The sequence below is a fragment of the Schistocerca piceifrons genome, chromosome 6, assembly GCF_021461385.2.
Source record: "Schistocerca piceifrons isolate TAMUIC-IGC-003096 chromosome 6, iqSchPice1.1, whole genome shotgun sequence".
Taxonomy (NCBI): Eukaryota; Metazoa; Arthropoda; class Insecta; order Orthoptera; family Acrididae; genus Schistocerca; species Schistocerca piceifrons.
This window is the reverse complement of record NC_060143.1, coordinates 39,129,790-39,139,845: the sequence shown is the minus strand read 5'-3', so window position 1 is coordinate 39,139,845 and position 10,056 is coordinate 39,129,790.

Here is a 10,056-nt window from a genome sequence, read left to right as displayed (position 1 = left end):
ATTGTGTCTTAGTGTTTCCCTTTTCAAATTTTCTAGCTTCCATACCGCGTTGAAACTTCTGACGTTCCACGTTCCGACTCGTAGAACGTTATACTTTCGTTGGTTATTCAATCTTTTTGTCATTGTCACCTCGGACTTGCCAGCCCCCTTTCCAAGGAATCCGAATGCGGGACTAGTCGGTACTCTTTAACCAAAGGAGAGATCATCATGTCATGTCAATGCACATTATACATCTTTAATGCATTGGCTTCCATTGCCATCTGCTTCCTCATGCCGTTGGTTATTGCTGATCCTTCCGCCTTACGGACAATTTCCCAACCCAAGGGCAAGAGAGTACCCTGAAATTCTGACCCCTCCTCTACCCTGTTTTACAAGGCCGTTGGCTGACTGAGGGTGACTTCTTATGCCGGAAGTCTTTTGCCACTGTTGCGGTGAATTTTATTGAACATTTATGCCGTGGGGATAGGGAGGAGGGGTTCGAACACGGGACCGTGGACACTACTCTTAGAAAGGTTTAATGCAAATGTCGTATGCAAATTGTTAAAACGGCAGTGGGAGACACGTATTTAATTCAGGGTACTTTTGAACTATATACGTTTGTGACAGCAATGTAATGGCATTCAAAATCGACACACCGCTTTTTAAGAAAACATTACGCCGCTCGACAACCACATGGCTTTAGAGGTCATGTATATTGGCATTACCCGTGGTCTAGGGGAGCCGACACGGTAGCTCAGCGTGCTCGGTCAGAGGGTTACGTGCTCTCTGTAATAAAAAAACTGAGTCAATCGATCAACAACGAACATAAATGGATGTCTTACGACGTCCGCGCCGAGCAGATCCAACGAACAACAGCGAACAAAATGGGATTAAAAAAAAAAAAAAAAAAAAAAAAAAAAAAAAAAAAAAAAAAAAAAAAAGGTGGTAGCGTTTTTGATTCATAATCAAAACGTCTTCGGTCCCGGGTTCGATCCCCGCCACTGCCTTAATTTTGATAAATAATCAGCATTGGCGGCCGAAGACTTCCGGCATAAGAAGTCAGCCTCATTCTGCCAACGGCCTTGTCAAAGAGGGCGGAGAAGCGGATAGAGGTTCAGGGCACTCTCTTGTCCTAGGGGTGGGAAATTGCCCCTAAAGGCGGAAGAATCAGCAATGATCAACGACATGAGGATGCAGAAGGCAATAGAAACCACTGCATTAAAGACAAGTAACGTGTATCCACAGGACATGTGGCCTGTAATTGAAGAAGTGTCATGATGATCTCTCCATTGGCAAAAGATTCCGGAATAGTCCCCCATTCGGATCTCCGGGAGGGGACTGCCAAGGGGGAGGTTACCATGAGAAAAAGATTGAATAATCAACGAAAGGACAACGTTCTACGAGTAGGGGCGTGGAATGTCAGAAGCTTGAACGTGGTAGGGAAACTAGAAAATCTGAAAAGGGAAATGCAAAGGCTCAATCTAGATATAGTAGGGGTCAGTGAAGTGAACTGGAAGGAAGTCAAGAATTTCTGGTCAGATGAGTATCGGGTAATATCACCAGCAGAAGAAAATGGTATAACAGGTGTAGGATTCGTTATAAATAGGAAGGTAGGGCAGAGGGTGTGTTACTGTGAACAGTTCAGTGACCGGGTTGTTCTAATCAGAATCGACAGCAGACCAACACCGGTAACGATAGTTCAGGTATACATACCGACGTCGCAAGCTGAAGATGAACAGATAGGGAAAGTCTGAGGATATTGAAAGGGTAATGCAGTATGTAAAGGGGGACGAAAATCTAATAGTCATGGGCGACTGGAATGCAGTTGTAGGGGAAGGAGTAGAAGAAAAGGTTACAGGAGAATATGGGCTTGGGACGAGGAATGAAAGAGGAGAAAGACTAATTGAGTTCTGTAACAAGTTTCAGCTAGTAATAGCGAATACCCTGTTCAAGAATCACAAGAGGAGGAGGTATACTTGGAAAAGGCCAGGAGGTACGGGAAGATTTCAATTAGATTACATCACGGTCAGACAGAGATTCCGAAATCAGATACTGGATTGTAAGAAGTACCCAGGAGCAGATATAGACTCAAATCACAATATAGCAGTGATGAAGAGTACGCTGAAGTTCAAGACATTAGTCAGGAAGAATCAATACGCAAAGAAGTGGGATACGGAAGTACTAAGGAATGACGAGATACGTTTGAAGTTCTCTAACGCTATAGATACAGCAATAAGGAATAGTGCAGTAGGCAGTACAGTTGAAGAGGAATGGACATCTCTAAAAAGGGCCATCACAGAAGCTGGGAAGGAAAACATAGATACAAAGAAGGTAGCTGCGAAGAAGCCATGGGTAACAGAAGAAATACTTCAGTTGATTGATGAAAGGAGGAAGTACAAACATGTTCCGGGAAAATCAGGAATACAGAAATACAAGTCGCTGAGGAATGAAATAAATAGGAAGTGCAGGGAAGCTAAGACGAAATGGCTGCAGGAAAAATGTGAAGACATCGAAAAAGATATGATTGTCGGAAGGACCGACTCAGTATACAGGAAAGTCAAAACAACCTTTGGTGACATTAAAAGCAACGGTGGTAACATTAAGAGTGCAACGGGAATTCCACTGTTAAATGCAGAGGAGAGACCAGATAGGTGGAAAGAATACGTTGAAAGCCTCTATGAGGGTGAAGATTTGTCTGATGTGACAGAAGAAGAAACAGGAGTCGATTTAGGAGAGATAGGGGATCCAGTATTAGAATGGGAATTTAAAAGAGCTTTGGAGGACTTACGGTCAAATAAGGCAGAAGGGATAGATAACATTCCATCAGAATTTCTAAAATCATTGGGGGAAGTGGCAACAAAACGACTATTCACGCTGGTGTGTAGAATATATGAGTCTGGCGACATACCACCTGACTTTCGGAAAAGCATCATCCACACAATTCCGAAGACGGCAAGAGCTGACAAGTGCGAGAATTATCGCACAATCAGCTTAACAGCTCATTCATCGAAGCTGCTTACGAGAATAATATACAGAAGAATGGAAAAGAAAATTGAGAATGCGCTAGGTGACGATCAGTTTCGCTTTAGGAAAAGTAAAGGGACGAGAGAGGAAATTCTGACGTTACGGTTAATAATGGAAGCAAGGCTAAAGAAAAATCAAGACACTTTCATAGGATTTGTCGACCTGGAAAAAGCGTTCGACAATATAAAATGGTGCAAGCTGTTCGAGATTCTGAAAAAAGTAGGGGTAAGCTATAGGGATAGACGGGTCATATACAATATGTACAACAACCAAGAGGGAATAATAAGAGTGGACGATCAAGAACGAAGTGCTCGTATTAAGAAGGGTGTAAGACAAGGCTGTAGCCTTTCGCCCCTACTCTTCAATCTGTACATCGAGGAAGCAATGATGGAAATAAAAGAAAGGTTCAGGAGTGGAATTAAAATAGAAGGTGAAAGGATATCAATGATACGATTCGCTGATGACATTGCTATCCTGAGTGAAAGTGAAGAAGAATTAAATGATCTGCTGAACGGAATGAACAGTCTAATGAGTACACAGTATGGTTTGAGAGTAAAACGGAGAAAGACGAAGGTAATGAGAAGTAGATGAAATGAGAACAGCGAGAAACTTAACATCAGGATTGATGGTCACAAAGTCAATGAAGTTAAGGAATTCTGCTACCTAAGCAGTAAAATAACCAATGACGGACGGAGCAAGGAGGACATCAAAAGCAGACTCGCTATGGCAAAAAAGGCATTTCTGGTCAAGAGAAGTCTACTAATATCAAATACCGGCCTTAATTTGAGGAAGAAATTTCTGAGGATGTACGTCTGGCGTACAGCATTGTATGGTAGTGAAACACGGACTGTGGGAAAACCGGAACAGAAGAGAATCGAAGCATTTGAGATGTGGTGCTACAGACGAATGTTGAAAATTAGGTGGACTGATAAGGTAAGGAATGAGGAGGTTCTACGCAGAATCGGAGAGGAAAGGAATATGTGGAAAACACTGATAAGGAGAAGGGACAGGATGACAGGACATCTGCTAAGACATGAAGGAATGACTTCCATGGTACTAGAGGGAGCTGTAGAGGGCAAAAACTGTAGAGGAAGACAGAGATTGGAATACGTCAAGCAAATAATTGAGGACGTAGGTTGCAAGTGCTACTCTGACATGAAGAGGTTAGCACAGGAAAGGAATTCGTGGCGGGCCCTATCAAACCAGGCAGTAGACTGATGACCAAGAAAAAAAAAAAAATATTGGCGAAAACATTACTGTACTGTGCCTCTGAATGCTCACTCATGAAATATTCTTAGACCCTGATAGTCATTATTGTCTACAGTAGTGCTCTAGTATGTAATGTGTACTGTCTACCGATTGCCCTAAGAGCCGAAAACTATTTTTTAAGGAAAACTGACTGTGTGGAATGTTCAGTTTGATGTTTGTTTGGAACATAAGCCCGAACAGCTTCTTGACTCGCTCTACATTGTTTCACTGATTTTAGACATTATTTCGAGTTTTTTCCGGTTGGGTAGCCAACAAGTACGAGTTACAACTGATTACATTTATTGAAAGTAGTGTTTATTATCCGATATGAAGATAATAACGGAATCGCTTGTACGAAAATCTCCACTGAAGCTCGGTTCAAGTGTTCCTCGTCCTAAAATCTACGATTTCGAAATTATGGTATGGCATTATTGACCGAAAGACCCCGACCAGTGTAGTTCGGCAGCTTAGCGGCAGTCTTTCTATTCAACGCCACATTGGCGACTTGAATGATGACGACGAGATGAAATGAGGAAGACAATACAAATAAAATACCTGACCCTGTCGGCAATCGAAACCGGGACACGGGGATCTAGATGCGTGAATGCTATCCAACAGGCCACGGCTGCGGACCATTCAGACTCGTGGTTGCATGAACAACGCTGAAACAATAAGTGGCGTCGTACAGACCACAAGCTCCCCAGTGAAGTAGCTCACGAACTATGGCGTGAAAAGCAAAGCTACCAACACCCAACACGACCAGAGCTGTGCGCATGTCCTGCGGGCACTGCGCAGTGACGGGAGCATTGTGGATCCTCCTGTGGACAAGGGCAATTCAGTCGTAAGTATGGAATACACGGACTATGATACGAAGATCTGCGCGCTCCTGGACGGAAATACGAGTACTTACCGGAAACTCCCACACGACGCTACATCGAGAATAATAAGAAAGACGTCCAAGGTTCTTAAGCACTCTTTCGAAGAAGACGACGTGTTCGAGAATCTTCTCAGTCACGCACCTAGACCACCTACTGTTTATGCTTTACCGAAGATACTAAAGGATGGGACGCCCTCATCGTATCCACCGTTGGCTCACTGAAATACTAGCTGGCGAAGTATTTGGCTAACTCCTTGTTCCACATGTGCGACACAGTGAACATTATATTAATGCTTTCATGAGCCGAATTAACTGTCGTCAACTTAGTGAAGGTGACACTGTCGTCAGCTTTGGTGCGGTGGCGCAGTTGACGCATATGCCGCTCAAAGACTCTTTGGACGTAGTATGCCAATTCTTTGTAAGTCGCCTAGTCGAACTATTTGCTCACTCAGACCATTACGTTTTTCTTTTTTCTATACAACTGCCAGTATCACGATAAGGCGGATGGCGGTGGGATGGGATGGGAAGCCCATTAGATCCAGCTGTTGCAAACATTGTCATGGTGAATTTCAAGGATATTGCCTTGACACGGCGCCATTAAAGCGTAATTGTTTCTTTCGATACTTTGACGATATGCTCATCATGTGGCCCCCACGGATGTGAGAACTTGACTTCTTGGAACATCTCAACAGCATTAACAGCAACATTCAACTCGTCAAGGAGGTGAAAGAAGACAATGAATTGCCCATCCTCGACGTCCTCGTCCGTCGCAAGCGATCTGAATGCCTTGGCCAACAACGTCTCTAGAAAACCCACTCATACCGATCTGTACTTGCACACCAGCAGCCATCACCACCCGGCACAGAAGCGCATTGTGTTACAAACACTGGTGCATTATGCAAGAACAATATCAGACGCCGATAACCTGCCCCGTGAGCTGAGCCTACTGGTCAAGGTCTTCAGGAACAACTGCGACAATCTTCACCAAATACATGATGTGATACCAAGCGAGAATCACAATAAGACAACCGACGAAGAGCAGGAGAAGAGGAAGTGCATTTTTGCCGTTAAGGGACCCGTTGGGAAAAATAAGCTGTCTGCTGAAATGACACAAAATCAGATCGATCTTCAGGCATCCGACAAAAATTTGTCAGCTACTGAGACCAGTTAAAGATGACGTATGTCTCACAACAGGTATGGTCTACAACACACCTTGCGATTGTCGCCAGCCTTACGTCGGACTAACAGTAGGCACAGTAGAAAAACGCAGGAAGGAGCATGAAAGGTTTAATCGTTACGCAAATCCGAGAAATCTGCTTTAGCTATGTCGTCGTTTTGACTAACGTCTTCTGGAACAGTGCAATTAATGAAGCCATTGAAATAAAAATCACCGGCAGCACCTTCAACAGAGATGGCCGCCTGCAGCACGGCACGGTGTGGAATCCAGCGATGGCGAAGTTAAAGAGGCACGTAGGATGCCGAGTCAACGTATGCCCCTATGTGAGGATGTGGCGAGCACCAGTGACGTCACAGCTGGCAGCTAGTGTATCTAAGAGGTCACCAGCAGCCCTTTGGCCAAGGAGAGTTTGGTCGAAAGCTCGTGGAATTTTAGTCACTTGACACGTCTAGAAGCCCGAAAAATTTTTGTTCAGGGTCACTGACAGCGGCCGTTGTGGCCGAGCGGTTTTAGGAGCTTCAGTCTGGAACCGCTCTTCTGCTACGGTCGCAGGTTTAATCCTGCCTCGGGCATGGATGTGTGTGATGTCCTTAGGTTAGTTAGGTTTAAGTAGTTCTAAGTTCTAGGGGATTGATGACCTCAGATGTTAAGTCCCATAGTGCTCAGAGCCATTTGTACCAGGCTCACCGCCGCGAGACTGCATTTTTACATGGGTTTTACAAACATCAAAAAAAAGTTTTGCATCAACACGGTTCCCAGAAGTCCTGAAGGCAGACGTTGACTGTCGATATTGTACCACAGACATAGTCCCATTGAATGTTCAGATATGTCGCTAAACCCGCCCAAAGATGTAAATAACCGTGGATGAGCAGCGCCTATTAGACGGAGGGGGTCTGACAGCCGGTCAGTTCCAGTCATTCCACCAGGAAGGAGGTACACGGCTCGTGTTGTCTCTTCAACCATGCCTAGACGGTCAATACCGCGGTTCGATCACGTCCGCATTATTACTTTGTGCCAGGAAGGGCCCTTAACATGGAAAGTGTCCAGGCGTCTCGGAGTAACCCAAAGTGATGATGTTCGGACATAGAGGACATACAGAGAGACCGCAACTGTTGATGATATGCCTCGCTCAGTCCGCCCCAGGGCTAGTACTGCGGTGGATGGCCGCTACCAACCTATTATGGCTTTGAGGAACCCTGACAGCAACGACATCCATGTTGAATAGTGCTTTTTGTGCAGCCACAGGGCGTCGCGTTACTACTCAAACTGTGCGCAATAGCGAGGTCCATCTTTGCAACCACGATACCATGCAGCGCGGTACAGATGGGCTCAACAACTTTCCGAAAGGACCCTCAGGATTGGCATCACGTTCTCTTCACCGATGAGTGTCGCATATGCTTTCAACCAGACAATCGTCGGAGACGTGTTTGGAGTCAACCCGGTCGGGCTGAGCGCCTTAGGCACACTGTCCAGCGAGTGCCTCTAGGTGGAGGTTTCCTGCTGTTTTGGGGTGGCATAATGTGAGGCCAATGTACGCCGCTGGTGGTCCCATGACCACCAAGGTGCCGGTAACGGCTGTACGATACGTGAATGCCATCTTCCGACCGATAGTGCAACCATACTGGCAGCATACTGACGAGGCATTCGTGATCATGGACGACAATTCGCACCCCCCATCGTGCACATCTTGTGAATGACTTCCTTCAGGATAACGACATCACTCGACTAGAGTGGCCAGCATGTTCTCCAGACATGAACCCTATCGAACTGAGTAGTCCATGCGCAAGATAGGCAACATCAAGGGAAATCTGAGCTCAGGCACGCGTGGTCCCGTGGTTAGCGTGAGTACCTGCGGAACGAGAGGTCCTTGGTTCGAGTCTTCCCTCGACTGAAAAGTTTACTTTCTTTATTTTCGCAAAGTTATGATCTGTCCGTTCGTTCATTGACGTCTCTGTCCACTGTAATAAGTTTAGTGTCTGTGTTTTGCGACCGCACCGCAAAACCGTGAGATTAGTAGACGAAAGGACGTGTCTCTCCAATGGGAACCGAAAACATTTGATCGCAAGGTCATAGGTCAACCGATTCCTCCACAGGAAAACACGTCTGATATACTCTATATGACACTGGTGACGGCATGTGCGTCACATGACAGGAATATGTTGTCGACCCACCTAAGTTGTACACTTAGCGAATGGGTAAAAAGATTCTTCTACCTTGCCCGATTTAGGTTTCTTGTGGATGTGATAATCACTCCCAAAAAAGTGATGAAAACACAAGAGTTTGTCACATAAACTGAAAATAAAAAATTAAAGTTTTCACTCGAGGGAAGAGTTGAACCTAGGACCTCCCGTTCTGTAGCTCCTCTCGGTAACCACAGGACCACGGCGCTCCTTCTATTCTCCTTGATGTTGCCTATCTTCGCATCTACTACTCAGTTTGTATATTTTACTTGTTTTTTTTTTCATAGTTCCACACAACTTCTTCCTGTTTTCTCGAGTGATCTGTGTTCAGTTTTTCAAGGCCTATTCACTGTGCCAACTTATAACTAAATCTGAGGGGGGTGCGATGGGGAGGTTCCCTTGTAAGTTGATAATCCCTTGATGCCTCAGAATGTGTCCTACCTATTTGATATGGCTCAATAATTGTTGCCCGGTACATACATAGGTGTTTTGTTTCGTTTCCGTTCCTTTCGACAAGGAATGGGTTGTAGTGGAGAGGGAAGACAGAGACGCGCGCGTGGAGTGTGAGTGGGTGATCTGCTACATCCCGTGGTCTCAGCGTGAGCGCAGATCTGCGCAGGCGCAGAGCACGTGCGGCGTGAACTGGGTCGCGGGAGCACTCACCTCCGGCCCGTCATAGGCGCGCGGCCTCACGGGTCTAGGAGAAGCTCCGTGGCGCCAGCGGAGCTGACCAAAGGCACCAGCAGCAAAGAAAATGTGAGCGTTGCGCCGAGGGATGCCATGGGACTCTCTACACTATCAGGTCCAAAGTCTGATGTGAGTCTGTGCACCCGAGAACTGTAAGTTCAGCCACAATGCTTCAACATTTCAGTTCTCCTTTCCGTCCAGCCGAATGCACCAGAGGCAACGGCGAGAATTAGGACAGAGCCTTTTTTAGCAGCAACATACCGTAGAATTGATTTGCGACTCCATAAAGTGCTGGGTGCACAACGACCATATGATATATAAAATTAGAAGGAAGGTCAGCGTTGGCCGAAATTTTGATGATTTATTAACAGAAAAATCGATTTTCGATCACATAATGATCATCTTCAGTGCTGGAAGACAAAAATTTTCACATAGCGATCAGTGAATAAGAAACAAAAGACCACAAATACACCCGAGTATAAACCAACTGTTGTTAAGGACATACCTTTAGCGTACAAATTAAAGCTCGTAGGCACTGGTAACATGGCATATGTTCACGAAGTCTGTTAAAAGTATTATTCACTGTATTACTAGTTTCAACGGGTAATACAACGGTAAAAGTTCTTTATTGAACACAAAACATCACAAAGTAAGATAGACAACCAAAAAAATATGACATATTATTTTGCTCAACAACAACGTGTCTGACAGTACTAAGTCTCATGATCATATTGAAGTTGCCAGTGGTCTTCATGGTCTAACGGCCGAAAAAAAATATTACCAACTCATAAAGAGAAATATCATAAAGATAAATATGAGGGTTCCCAGTTTCACCCTTATACTCGATTATACTCCAGCTTCCTCTAATCGAAAATGCCCAGTAA